Source organism: Typopeltis vanoorti, chromosome 2 (assembly GCF_054136105.1).
Source record: "Typopeltis vanoorti isolate ZY-2024b chromosome 2, IOZ_Tvanoo_1.0, whole genome shotgun sequence".
In the NCBI taxonomy this organism is placed as follows: domain Eukaryota; kingdom Metazoa; phylum Arthropoda; class Arachnida; order Uropygi; family Thelyphonidae; genus Typopeltis; species Typopeltis vanoorti.
Genome location: NC_143550.1, coordinates 166,859,904 through 166,875,335, shown reverse-complemented (window position 1 = coordinate 166,875,335; position 15,432 = coordinate 166,859,904). Strand labels below are relative to the sequence as shown.

General features: G+C 37.5%; 1 protein-coding gene across 2 annotated transcripts in view; it reads left to right on the top strand.

The window, feature by feature from the left end:
- Window positions 1-15,432, top strand: part of vari (MAGUK p55 subfamily member vari) — a 206,900-nt gene that overhangs the window by 109,612 nt on the left and 81,856 nt on the right. The gene's annotated exons all lie outside the window — the stretch shown is intronic.

Below are 15,432 nucleotides of genomic sequence, written 5' to 3'. Positions count from 1 at the left end.
ATAATCGGGCCACAAGCTTTTGATTAAGAGAAAATAGTTAGTGAAAAAAATACTTAAGTTATCAATTTTTATTATATCAATCTTAAAAAACACAGAAATATTTAAAGTATGAGATTACAAGATAAAGTACGACATTCTCGTAATGACGCCAATAAAGAAGCACTTGCTGTTCCATTCATCGTTAAACCTTCTTTCTTCATCTGCAATTTTACTTTTCTTGAACCCATTTTTGAAATTATTTTTAACAAATATATATCCTCTGAAAATAATAGTTGATGTTATTGAATTATATTAAAAGACGGACCAGGGAATGTGACTGCAAAAGTGCGCCAAAATCTTGGTTGTCGGATGAAGTCACCTTTGTTATCCCCACTCATGATGACTCGCGTTAAGTTGCACGGCGATATCACGAAGTATAGGTATAAAATTATTTTTAATTTATTATTCATGTTATAAAATGTATTCTTTAAATAATTCAACATATGGGGCACATGTCATGTAAATATGGTCAGCCTTTTATGGGCCGCCAAAAATGCATGTTTGCGCCACATGTGGGCTGCTAGTTGCCGACTCCTGCTCTGGATTAAGATTTCCCAGCTTCATTATGTTGCTTTCATCTGCTGCCTTCACTGCTCTTCTAATTCTGATGACCACTCTGACTTCTTGGATTATTTATCAATGAAGGACAATTTCTGTTTAATTACTTAAACAGTTGCTTTATTTGTTGTATTCATAATTGTGATCTTGGAGGCTTCCATTCTCTAACTTCATGGATTAAGCTGGAAGGAAAGCCAAATTATTTGGGTTAGATCAAACCATTTCTACTAGATCGGTAATGGTCTAACACAAGTTGTTCAGCCAGCAACAAAAATACTGGATAATCTTCACCATTCTCTCATTGCTGTAAATCTTTTCTTAATCAGCTCCCCCTCCAAATGCACTGTTGATGTTAGGTCTTTCTTTTCTTGACAACTTCAATCATAACCTTGTCTACATTTTCGTTTTTACAGATTGATCCTCTCACAGCCAAATGTCCTTGCACCATAGGACACAAGGACCTTCAGCCATGCTCCTATGGCACTACAACAATACCAGTTGAAATAACCAACTCTGAGATTTCTAGACCTCTTTTCTGGTTTGATTACTGTTTCTGCTCTTCTGATTCAAACACTCACTTCATTTGAAAAACTGAAATGATCTTTTAAGAGGATCCTTGACTTCCCACTCCACACAAACCTCTGACCACTATCCAAGACCTGGTTCTCTAAGAAGTGCACCAGAGCAGACCAAGTTAAAAATTCAACATATTTTGAGTGGCCTAAATCAAGAGCCCCAGCTTTGCACTTAGCCTATGCTATGGCCTGCAGCATCTATTAAAAAAAAAAAAAATCCAAAATAGACTTTGTTAATGCCAAATTCAAAAAACTTGCATTCTCAAACAGGCAGGTTTCTTTGCATTTGGCTTAATGAAGGGCGAGAATGCTTTATCTTTCTGGTCTCTCACCAAGGCTAGTGAATGTAACTTTTGCACTGCAAGTGCTTCCAGCTCTCATATCCAGACAGTACCTTTATAGTATCACCTAAAGATAAAGATTGATGCCAAGTTGTCTGCCTTTCCTCCAACTCTTGCAGAGACAAGCCAGGAAAACCACCTCTCACTTTTCCACAAACATCTTTTTCTAGAAAGACATAAAAATCCTGATACTTAATAAGTCTGTTTTCCCTCATGGTATCCCTCCATAGCTTTATACTTGTGCTCCACAATTAATGCATGCTTCTACAATTAGTCCCTCCAGCCTATATAAGCTGGTATCTACATATAAGGTGTTCTACAACCATTGGGTTGAAAGCGGTTTTAAAATTATAGTATTCCACATTTTGATGCACTCATTCATTTTGAGAATTGAGGAGCACTTCATTGCTGTTGGAAGCCCAGAGATAGTCTCCTAGACTTGGTAATGTCTTCTGTGTAGTACTGGCATTTTCATTTAATGCTCTGGGAAGAAGTATCCAGTGCATAGTCTTCTAGTTCCAATTTGCCTAATGATGGTAGTATATGCATTCCTAATCTTCCAGGTGATTGTTTACAGTTTTTCTATATTAGGCTAAGTTACATACACAAGGCAAAAGATGTGATATTTTGTTCTGGCCAAGTGGTTAGTGTCCCCACTCTCTACCAGCAAGCTGTGGATTTCAAATGCCACTGTTAGTGTAAATGTTTTGTGAATGTCTTTAGGTGGTAGATATATTTATCATCCAGTGTGAGACCACCACCACTATTTGTATTGGAGGCCTGAAGTGGTGGTTAAAAAAAACTTAGTGTTTGATCTCTAGAGCAATGATTCTGTGTTATCTAACCCTTAGCCTATCCATTGTACTAACACAAAGTACTATAGGCATATTACCTTTCATAAATGGGATTCACATAAAAAAAGGGGGTGGGGATAGAACCCTTAGCTTGTTTACGGTATTAACACTGAAGTACTATAAGCAATATTGCCTTTTCAGTTTCTAGAATGAATAAGTTAACCAGAAGCAGACTCATCTCTATCTCCTTCTAGCCCATTTATTTATGAAGTCATTTGAAAAGAGAGCCCTGGATAGTTGCCATTTAAAACATAAAATATGGTTACACTATGTGGATGACATATTCATTATTTAGCTAGGGTCACCAAAGGAACAAAAGATTCATAAACTCCCAGATCAGCCTCACATTTTCACATGCTTAAATTTCAAAATAACAGGACTCTACCATTTCTTGACATACTTCTCTAGGTCTCGAAGAAAATAATTCTGCTTTTCTGTATGCAGAAAATTAGCAAATACTAGAAGTTATCTTCATGCTGTATTTCATCATCACCTTGCACAGAAACTATGAATAATTAAAATGCTAATAGATGAGAATACAGCATCTCTAGTAACAAAGAAGTGAAACCAGAAACTCATGTCAGCGCTGCACTCTCAATCCAACTCCTCGCATCCAATAACTGTCATTTAACAGGAAAATCAAGAATACAAAGGAGCATTAAGTCTGCCTTAGAGCCAGCATGTAATACATGCTGGCTTTAAGGCAGACAAAATATCTAAAATAACAAAAAACAAAATATCTAAAATAATACTTCAATAACAACATAGCATGAAAGTAGCCTTCATCTCCCTATGCAAGATGTCATGATTTTTACACATCCTCCTAAACTACCCCATCCTCTCCTGACTTTTGTAAACTAGGATGTATAAAATCCACTTTTCACATGGCATATTATGCAAGACAAATTTACGTAGCTCTTCCAAAGAAGAGCTAAGTAAACTTTCCCACCCAGGAGTTTATAAAATTCAATGTACCTGTAACTTATCTTACATAGGGGAAACAGGACACACTATTCCAATCAGAAAAGATGAACACAAATGACACATTAAATACCTCCATTATGGTAGATGTAAATCTTATAAAACACTTAAAATAGGAATGTTTTATTTGTTGATTTCTGTTAGCTGTTTTACTATAAATATTGAATCTGTGCACAATAATTCAAATTTAGTGTTTTTTGTTCATCATTTAATGTTATTCATTTATAAAGATTTTCAATGAAGTTGATAAGATTGATTCCTCTATATAATTATTTGAATAGGTTTATCTCCTTTTTTAAAAAAAAAAAAAATTTTTTTTAAAAAAAAAAAATTTTTTTTAAATATTAAACAAAATGGAGGGAGGAGAGGAATCTTTATGTAGACTTTTTCAATCGAAGGTGAATTAGCCGATCTCATACGGAAGTAGCAGGGTTTTTCATCCCGCATACAGACAAATCGGCCCTTCAGAACACGTGCAATTTACAGACAAAAATTGCCCTGGAGGACACCTACTATACAACTGTCTTCACCATTAGTTGTGGTGGTGGGCAGTAGATGCCGTTGATGGAGATGATTGGTAGTAACGGTTCATGGTGTAGTGGTGGAGAGAGTTGTATAGTAGGTGTCCTCCAGCGATGAGTCTTCAGACTCCTTGGAGGTGTCACGAATAATAATAAAATATTGTTTCTCTTTTTCCATATTTTTGCAGTACATTCAAATTTTGTATATTTTGATTGTATTTCTAATGTATTCTTAATGTTTGTATATGTTGTGACATTATTTCTTAATCTTTTATCTTTCAAGTTTTCAAGCCTAGTTATTTATTCCCTCATCCTAATACAGTTTAGTAACTTCCCAGCATTTTTTTCAGTTGTGCATGTGCATGCATGCAGAGTCTTGTGGATAGGAGGAAGAGAGGTGATATGATAGATACAAGTTAGTAAAGGGTTGTTATAGGATTAATGTTGAAGAGGTTTTTCATAAAATGGTGGGAGATTGGGGAAGAACAAGACGTTATCCCTGGAAACTGTATAAGGAGGACGTGAGCAAGGGAGAAGGTTTTTTTTTGCATAGAGAGTTGTGACTGATTGGAATGCATTGCCTGAGAGTGGTGTCTGCAGAGAATTTGAATGTGTTTAAGACACAGTATGATAAACTTTGCATGTGACAAAAGGGACCTCCTAGATGAGTCTGTGACTCCATGGTGGGTCTTAGGGTAATACATTCACCTCTTCAATTTCTAATGACTATCCTTTGTATTTGCTCCTGTTACCATTAAAACGGTGTTTTAATGGTAACAAGCTTAAAAGGATAGTTTAATGCTTATTTAAAACAGCTAAAAAAAAGTTATCCCAGAATTCTCGTTTTATTTGTTGGGTTTTTGGTACTAGATTCAGTTCTTAAAACTTTGTTATTTTACTTTTCTTTGTGAGATTTATCTTGTAAATAGGGTGTCGCACTGATTAGATCGTTGACTTGTCGAGAGCTCCTGAAATGATTAGTAGTATTTTGTGTTAACATTAGAAATTTTACTAGAATTTTAAGTAGTATTGTTTGCTTTTTGTTTCTTGGTGTGTCTGTGCAATTTTTGCGTGTTTTCTGTTATTTTAATTATTAATTTTAAGATAAGATAGCATACATATGGAACCAATAAAGAAAAAAATGGCGGCCAGGTTGCCATGTTTGTTTAAGAGTTTTGATGTAAACAAATTTATGCAATGTGCTGTCTGTGAGATGTATGCCTTGCGAAGAGCGGTGGGAGTCTGGTTAGAAAGTGATAGTGGAGTTAATATGTGCAGAAAGTGTAAAGAGAATGAGGATTTCAAGCGTGTCTCGTGTGGCGAGAGTGATATCGTTAACGATAGTCAGAATGTAGAAAATGACGGTGTGCTAGAGAATTGCATGGTAGTGCCAGATAGGTGTGAGAGCATCGTTGAAAGTGTAAATGAAGGTAGAAATACAGAACGAATGGATGATTTGATTGATAATGAAAATGGTGAGATAAATGCGAGTAGTGAAATTGCCGTTTGAACGGTGCAATACACAGAGCTAAAAGGCAACTGGAGCATATGGAAAAATGTGTGCCGAACATACCGACAAATAACCGGCGAAAGTCTGTGACGGCAAATAATAGAATGTTCGTATACGTCAATAAAATGAAGGAGCGAGTGCTGTATGGGGATTCGCTATTAAGAGGTGTAATAGTTGAGAGTTTAACGAATTCGTACCAGCTGGGTGCTAACATAAAGGACATCAGCGAATCTATTCGACTGCAAAAACAGAAGGTGAAAGGTGATAATCGTGGCAGGAACAAATGATTCGAAAGAGGACAAAATGGAAATGATAGAGGATGTGAGGGAATTACTTGAGGTAGCAAAAGAGAAGAGTGAGAGAGTTAGGATGGTGAGTATTTTACCACGGTATGACAGTGAAGTGTTTAGAAGGAGGACCATAATTGCCAATGACTTTATGCGTGGGTTATGCATGGAGAGTGGTGTGGAATTTGTGGATGTGTGGAATGAGTTCGATGGGTGAAAGGACTTATATAAGATGGATGGGTTACATTTGAATAGAGTTGGTGTACGGAGACTTGAAAAAGTGTTGATGAATGATGTGGAAGTGGATGTACAGACTCAGGGAAACTAGATTTATTAAGAGGGGGGAGTAGATATGCAAACTTTAGGGAGGCAGTTGAGTGTATGAATGAGTATATTATGCCCGAGCGAGTACGAAGGACAACAAATCAGAATGGGATAGTTAGTATAAGACGTCAAAGTAGGGATGGGACAAATGGGCTTCTGCAATTCATGTACACTAATGCCAGGAGTATTAGGAACAAGAAGGAAGAGTTTTTAGCCATGGTTGGCACTTGCAGGTCGCAGATTGTTAGTATTAGTGAAACATGGCTGACAGAAGATGATAAAGCTAGTGGGTATAGCGTGTTCAGGAGTGACAGGGTGAATAAAAGGGGGGGGGGAGTAGTGTTATTGATGATAGCTGATGAGCTGCAGCCAAGGAGTATAGAAGTTGAACTGCAGGATAGAGAAAAGAGCACATTTGAGTCTGTTTGGTGTGAGATAGAATCTAGCAGAACAAAATATACAATTGGGTGCTGCTATAGACCAGGTGATGGAATAGATGGTGGGGATAGTATGCATAGGCAAATAGAAGAAATGAGGGTAATTATTATGGGTGATTTCAATTATGGTAACATTGACTGGAAAGAGGAGAGGGCACATGGGAGGAAGGAATTGGATTTTATGCGGTTATTAAGGGACAACTATCTATGGCAACATGTAGTGGAAAATACCAGGGGGGCAGACAGTGCTGGACCTTGTAATTGCAACTGAAAATGTGGCTGCAACGAACATGACCATGTTGCCACCAATTGGTAAGAGTGACCATAAGGTCATGACTTGGGAGGTGGCTAAAGGAGTGGAATTTACAATTAAGACAGGGTACATGTGGAATTACTGGGCTGGTAAGTATGACAAGCTTAGGTGTGTGCTTGACTCAGTGCCATGGCATGTAAAACTGCAAGGGCTAGATGTTGATAGTGCATGGGAGGTGGTTAAGAACTGTTTGCAGGAGGCAATGGTTGACTGTATACCAAGAGTCCGAATAATAAATCAAGTAGGGGTTAAATGGATGAATAACACTATTAAGCTTGAGCTGCAAAAAAAGAAACAATTGTGGAGGGAATTTAAGGAGAAAGGTGACCATCAGGCGCAGGAACAGTATAAAGCTCGGGCCAGGATGGTAACAACGGTGGTAAGAAAAGCAAAAGCAGATTACGAAAGAAAATTGTCCATGCAGGCTAAAGAGAATCCCAAACAGTTTTTTCAATATGTTGCAAGTAAAAGGAAAAATGCTCATGGTAGAATGATCTGAAAAAATTCTGAGGGTAGGGAGGTAACCGAATCAGTCGATATTGTGGAATTACTAAGCGAGCACTTTGCAAGAGTATATCATCCAGGTGGTGACTTTGCAGGAATGGAAGAACCAACAGCTTATACTGGAATTGTGATGAATGAAGTAGAGGTAACTAGTCTATTACAGAACCTCAATGTCAATACATCTGTGGGACTGGATGGTATACCAGCTCGTGTCGTACGTGAAGCGGCTAAAGAATTGTCAGTGCCCTTGACCATTTTGTTTAATTTGAGCCTTGGATCTGGGTCAGTCCCAAGGGGGTGGAAAGAGGGGAAAATAGTTCCGCTGCACAAAGGTGATTCCAAGGCTGCTGTTGAAAATTACTGGCCAATCAGCATAACAGGAATCATTATCAAGGTCTTAGAGAAAATAGTCAAGAGGAAAATACAAGATTGGATAGAAGAAAATGGGATACTGTATCGGGGACAGCATGGTTTTGTGAAGTGTAGGTCATGCCTCAGTAACTTGCTCACGTATTATAACATGGTGACAGCTGAACTGGATAAGGGTAATGGGTTTACAGTGATTCTACTGGACTTTGCCAAGGCCTTTGACAGGATACCACATGGAATTCTAATCAGTAAATTGCAGCATATGGGGATGGACATAGGGTTGGTGAGATGGATAGGAGGGTGGTTGACAGAGAGATATCAGAGAGTGGTTTACTCAGGAGTAGAGTCCGCAAGATGGCCTGTGACTAGTGGTGTGCCACAAGGATCTGTTCTTGGACCACTGCTGTTTAATTTGTTCATTAATGATATAGGAAAGGATCTGAGAGGAACAGTTCGTTTGTTTGCAGATGATGCGAAGTTGGGTAGGGCAATAGTGAATGCAGACGTCAAAATTTTGCAGGATGATTTGGATAGATTGGAGGTCTGGGCTAAGGAGAATGGATGTCAATTTAATGTGGTAAAATGTAAGGTTATGCATTTTGGGGTGAAAAGATTGGCGGCAGTTAACTGCATTGGTGGAACTGTGCTCCAGGAAATTGATGAGGCACGAGATTTAGGAGTGTTGGTGGATAAGGAATTGAAATTTAGGGGACATATTGCAAAAGTTGCCAAATCAGCTCATCAAATCACTTGGTTGCTGAAGAATACGTTGACAAGCAGAGACAAGCGGGTTATTGTTCCTCTGTATCGAGCCTTGATAAGACCCCATCTCGACTACTGTGCCCAGATTTGGTCACCTAGGTTTCTTCTTGATGGGGAGGAGATGGAGAGGATCTAGAGGCGAGTGACCAAGATGATAGCAGGTGTGGAATGAACCTTATGAGAACGCAAGACGGCCTGTGACTAGTGGTGTGCCACAGGGATCTGTTCTTGGACCACTGCTGTTTAATTTGTTCATTAATGATATAGGAAAGGATCTGAGAGGAACAGTTCGTTTGTTTGCAGATGATGCGAAGTTGGGTAGGGCAATAGTGAATGCAGACGTCAAAATTTTGCAGGATGATTTGGATAGATTGGAGGTCTGGGCTAAGGAGAATGGATGTCAATTTAATGTGGTAAAATGTAAGGTTATGCATTTTGGGGTGAAAAGATTGGCGGCAGTTAACTGCATTGGTGGAACTGTGCTCCAGGAAATTGATGAGGCACGAGATTTAGGAGTGTTGGTGGATAAGGAATTGAAATTTAGGGGACATATTGCAAAAGTTGCCAAATCAGCTCATCAAATCACTTGGTTGCTGAAGAATACGTTGACAAGCAGAGACAAGCGGGTTATTGTTCCTCTGTATCGCGCCTTGATAAGACCCCATCTCGACTACTGTGCCCAGATTTGGTCACCTAGGTTTCTTCTTGATGGGGAGGAGATGGAGAGGATCTAGAGGCGAGTGACCAAGATGATAGCAGGTGTGGAATGAACCTTATGAGAACAGGTTGAGGATTTGTGGGTTGCAAAAATTGATTGATAGGCAGAGGAGGGGAGATATGATTGAGACATTCAAATTACTGAAGTGTTCCTATAAAATTAATTCAGAAGATATTTTTGAGAACAGGGCTGGTTGTTGGAGGACTAGGGGACATCCATGGAAACTGGGCAAAAGTGTGGTTAGTAAAGGTGTTAGAGCTGGGTTCTTTACTTTTAGAGTAGTGAATGAGTGGAATGCGCTCCCTGAGTCTGTGGTGGATGCTGTGACAGTGAATGAGTTTAAGGCGAGGTATGATAGATACTGTATGAATGTCGAATAGTTGTGATGAATATGATTTGGGGCCTCCCTCGATGAGTCTAATGACTCCCTGGAGTTGCCCGTAATAATAGTAATAGTAATAAATCTGCTAAAAAGCTTCCTTTTTCTTTTGTATTAATAGTTTATGTCTGAAAAACTCAATGGAAGTTAGAGGAAGCCTCTCTCATTTCCAACTGTTTTTCTCTCCCCCTGAACTTCATATGCTACTTGTATAACATTTACAGCTTTGATTCAGTTCTGTGTTTTTATGAAAACCACTTTGATTTAATTATTTATTATTATTATTATTTGTTTTAATGCAACCTTGTACAGTTTTGCAACAAATCACTCTGGACGAATTCAAAACAGCATTCAGCATGCAAAAAACAGGTCAAGTCCCCAGGGATTGATGGAATCGCAGTCAAAGCCATAGTCCACAGTGGCACAAACTACAGAATATTTTCCTCAATATATGTAATAATGCTCTCAGGATACAGGGCGTTATTGCATATAACGTTATTGCCAATAATTATACCTTCTTGGGGAGGTATAATTACCTCTCCAAGAAGATATAATTATTTTGATACCAAAAAAAGGAACCCTAAAAAACCAGAAAACTACCTTGGAATGACTCTGTTACCTTTAGCTCTGAAACTGTACAATAAAATGATTCTTAATTGAATAGAACTTTATGTCCCCCACTATTAAGGAAAAATCAAGCAGGATTCCTGAAGAACAGAAGCACATTAGAACACATTCATAGTATAAGAAGATTACTGAAAGTTTCCAAAGACAAGAATATTCCTCTTATCCTAAATTTCATAGACTTCACAAAGGCATTTGATTCCATTAGTAGGATTAACATGTTTAATATTCTTTATCATTATGGTATTCCCAACAAAATTATTGAATCAATTGCAGCACCTTATCAAGATTTTCATGCTCATGTTCTTGTCAATAGAGAATTGACAGAAAAATTTCTTATAACAACAGGAGTTCTACAAAGAGACACCTTGGCTCCCTTCCTCTTTATAATAACCCTAGTTTACATTTTTAGGATGGTTGAGGACGGATTCAGCAGCATGCTAACAACCAACTATAAACAACTCTGTCTTGGCTATGCAGACGATATAGTATTAATAGATTCATCTTTATCCAAGATGCAACAACACTTTTACAAACAATGCCAAAGTGCAAAAATATTTTGACTGATAGTTAACTCAAATAAAACTATATGAGTATACTAAATTACTCACAAATATAGTATAAGGTTCCATCGTTACAGAACACAACAAACTATTAGAAAACGTAGAAGACTTCCAATACTTAGGTTCAAATGTAAGTAATATTGTAAATGACATCATATTAAGAAAATATAAATCTCTCAATCAACACAGGAATCTAAGAAATATATGGAAATCACCCCTTATCACCTTGGAAACAAAAATTAACTTCACAAAGCAACCTCTCGGACAATTTTCTTATATGGTAGAGAAACATGGAACATTTACACTCAAAAAGCAATAAAAACTATCATCATCAAATTCCTGCCATGTACCCTCAAGGGGTGTATAGGATATGATAGTACTACATGAAAAATTTACATCATTTACCCTCAAGGGGTGTATAGGATATGATAGTACTACATGAAAAATTTACATCATTTACCCTCAAGGGGTGTATAGGATATGATAGTACTACATGAAAAATTTACATCATTACTAACTTCCTATCTATAATTTTCCTCCAAATCAGTCTGTTACTTGCCAAGACTCCAACATTATCAGATCGTATATTTCTATCATCTAAGGCACTTTGTACAGTATCAATCCACCTATATCTTGGTCTTCCTCTGGGTTGTTTTCCTGCCAACCTTGCCGAGAACACTTGTTTTGCTAATCTTTCCATGCACATTCTATTTAAGTGACCATACCATCCGAGATTAGCTCTGCTAATGCATTCCTGGATGCTGACAATGTCAAATTCTTTTCTAATATCTTTGTCTTTAATATGATATTGCCATTGATGCCATCTGTTCACGCCTCTAATCTTTCTCAGGACGCTCATATCTGCGGTCTCTATTCTTTGGTCAAGTGTTTTACTTCTGACCAGCTCTCAGATCCATAAGTTAAGACTGGTTTGAATACTGTCTTGTATACAGCTAATTTAGTGTTCCGACTAATTTCTCTTTTATTCCATATGAATTTATTCAATTGACTTCCTACTATACCAGCTTTGTTGATTTTGTTGTCTATTTCCATATTTAATTTACCATCTTCACTAAAAATTGGGCCTAAGTAGCTGAAATGTTTTACTTGTTTCACACGTTCTCCGTTCACAACGCAGTTGACATTTTCAATGATTCTGCCTATTTTCATTGTCTTTGTCTTTTTATTGTTGACCTTCATACCATATCTATTACAACAGTTACTCAATTTAGTCAGAGAATCTTGTCTTGCAGACTTGAATTGATTTATTTAGAAGTATAAAATCGTCTGCATAAAGCAAAGAGCTGACATTAACATCTCCAATTTTGATATCATGTTTAATACCACTTTCTTTCATGATGTGATTCATATAGATAATGAATAACAGAGGGAATAATGTACATCCTTGTGTGACACCAGATTTAACATTAAACCATCTTCCTGTACTTCCTTCAATTCTAACTGCTGACTTAAAACTCAAAGACTAAGTATTGCTTTATACAATGCCCCATTGACACCATATAACTGTAGAGTATTGAATAGCTTCTCTCTTGGCACCTTGTCATATGCCTTTTCCAAATCGACAAAACTTAAATACAGATCTTTGTTATATTCCCATGCTTTCTCAACTATTTGTCGTAAAGTGAAGATCTGATCCTGACAGCCTCTATTTGGCCTGAATCCAGCTTGTTCTTCACCAAACTTTTCTTCCACAGTTTTTCTCAACTATTTCTCAAATATACTTACATATATCTTACCAGGAACACTCAATAATGAAATGCCTCTGTAATTCTCACATTCATTTTTATTTCCCTTTTTATATATGGGTACCATTAGAGCTCTACTCCAATCATCGGGAATTTGTCCCTCTGTCCACGCTTTCTGAACTATGCAATGCAGCCACTGTAAGACTTTTATACCTCCATACTTCAGCATTTCTGGCCGAATATCATCTACTCCTGTTGTTTTTCCACATTTCAGGCCTTTAATGGCTTTTTCTACTTCAAGTATGGATATGTATTCCTGACTGTATGCCTGTTGAGTATTTTTTACCACTGTGTTTTTATCACTGCTTGTTTCATTTAGCAATTTTTCAAAATAATTACTCCATACTTTAAGGATATCTTTTTCTCCCATTTTCATGTCACCTTTATCATCTCTAACTCCTTTTACAGCACTCTTTCTTCCATTTCTAAGCTTCTTCAACAACCTCCAGAATATCTTACCACCTTCTTGATATTTATTTTCTATGTTCTTGCCAAAGTCCTCCCATGACTTTTGTTTAGCTAGTTTTACACAATGTTTAGCTTTCTTACATTTGTCTCTGTATTCTCTAAGAGCACAAGCTGACTTATTTGCCAGGAACTTTTGATATGCTTTCTTCTTTTCCTTCACTGCCTCTTTAACTTCCTGTGTCCACCACGGAGTTCTGATTTTTCTATCCTTGCAGGCAACCTCACCACATGCCTCTCTGGCTGAATCAATCAGTGTTTTCTTCAAGGCTTGCCACTGAATCTCTAAGGTTTGGTTGCTGTTCTCAACCTCTTTCATTTTTTCTTCAATAATGTTTGTGTATTTTAGTCTACATTTCACATCTGAGAGCTGCTCAACTTTTATTTGCTTTAAAACTTTCTTACATGTTCTTCTTTTCAATATGAAATTCAATTTTATCCTCTGTACACTCTGGTGTCTTGCACCAGGAGAAAACATCACTATCAACAATAACATAGTCAATGAGACTTTTCTTATTCCTTGCCTCTTCTCTCCATGTGAATTTGTGCACGTTTTTATGTTGGAACATGGTGTTAGTAATAACCAGTCCATGTCCTGAGCAGAAATCCAACAGGTATTTGCCATTATTATTAGCTTTGCTCTTTTCTCCAAATTTTCCCAAAACATTTTTGTATGTCTGACAATCACTTCCTCCTCTGCTATTTAGATCCCCAACAAGGACCAACTTTTCCTTTTTCATTGTGTCAGTTGCTTTTTCTAAAGCCTCAAAAAATTCCTCCTTCTACCTTAGTAGAACCTTCTGTGGGACCATAGGCACAAATAAGTCTCATTGTCCAGTTTCCCATTCTGATATTTGCCCATATCACTCAACTTGAGACTGCCTGCCATTCAAGAAGATTAGCCTCTTATTTAGTGTTGAATACTATTGGCTACTCCTTCTTTTCCTTGATTGTCATTTCCTGAATATAACATTTTGTATTTATTGCTCAGAAAGATCTCACCAGTTTTTGTCTTTTTTGTTTCAGTCACCCCTATTATGTCAATCTCATACTTATCTAATTCCTCAGCTAGCTCCATTTCTTTGCCATTCAGGCTTCTTATGTTGATAGTACCGATCTTCAACTCTGGTGATATTGAGTTGGGGGTATGTTTTAGGGTTTGTTCCAGTAGCTGACTTTTTGCTGTTCGCCCTGGTTCCCTTGCGAAAACAACGGGGTCTTTGTTTAACCAGACGACGCGCCACCCGGTATGAAATTTTGTCATATTGTACCATCATTTTGTATTTTGGTTTCAGCCAATAAGTATACAATTTGGTTGGCTAAATCCCAAATAAAAACTATTAATAGCTTTAATACAACCTGCTTAAGACTGTTACTTGGTTACGCCTGGAAGGATCATATTCATAATTCAACAATTTTAAAAGAGGCAAACCAAAATCCCTTGATTGAAACCCAATGCAGACATCAACTTGATTTGGCTTGGATATCAGCTGAGACATCCTCCTTCTCCATACTTTGACATCTTCATTTTATATGCTCCTTCAAATGGACAAAGATGGAAAGGGAGACCAACTAAGCAATTCTGGCCATATATTAACCACCTTATTAGCACAGATTAGCACTAACCTAAATGCACATAAATTAAAATCCTTTTAATTTATGTGCATCTATTCAAATCGGATTGAAGATGAAGTTAAACAAAACAAAGTAATGATGAATGACAATTTAATACCAAAAAGAATTATACTGGAAGGAGATAAGATAGATTCATATGGTTTCCTGGGACAAATTATAAAAATTGAAGATGGACAAACGGAAGGAATTAAAAGGATACAACTAGGTTTGGATGGCTTTTGGGAAGATGAAAGATATCTTCAGAGGTTGTTGAAAGTTTTTCTGCTTGGTTTAATCCTTTACCCAGTGTAAGCAAACAAGTTTACACCTGAACTATTTTCAGAACTGGGGCAACTTGTGGTAAAGGTGGTATGACTTCACATCACTTGCCTTAGTATCCCATAATGCAAAGCACTTCTCCTTGCAGACATGTATAATGCTATGTATTATGGGAAGGGTCACTACCCAGACTGGTTTTGGCCTTCATTGAGGTCTCATCAGTGGGAGCCAGGCCCAGAGGTGATACCAAGGTTGAAGTAATGCAGAAGTCATATTTTCATATACCAGTTGTCAAAAGGTGTCGCATCTTATTATACTCTGGATAAGAGATAGATAGTTGTTGAAAGTTTTTCCACTTGGTTATACTATAAATTAAAGATACCAAGAACAAGTTTGTGCCTGAACTATTTTCAGGACTGGAGCAACTCGTGGTAAAGGTGGTATTGACTTCACATCACCTGCCTTAGTATCCCATAATGCAAAGCACATATCCTTGTGGACATGTATAATGCAATGCAATATGAAAATATGACTTCTGCATTACTTCAACCTTGGTATCACCTCTGGGTCTGGCTCCCACTGATGAGCCCTGAATAAAGGTTGAAACTGGTCTGGGTAGTGACCCTTCCCATAATGCATGGCAACATGA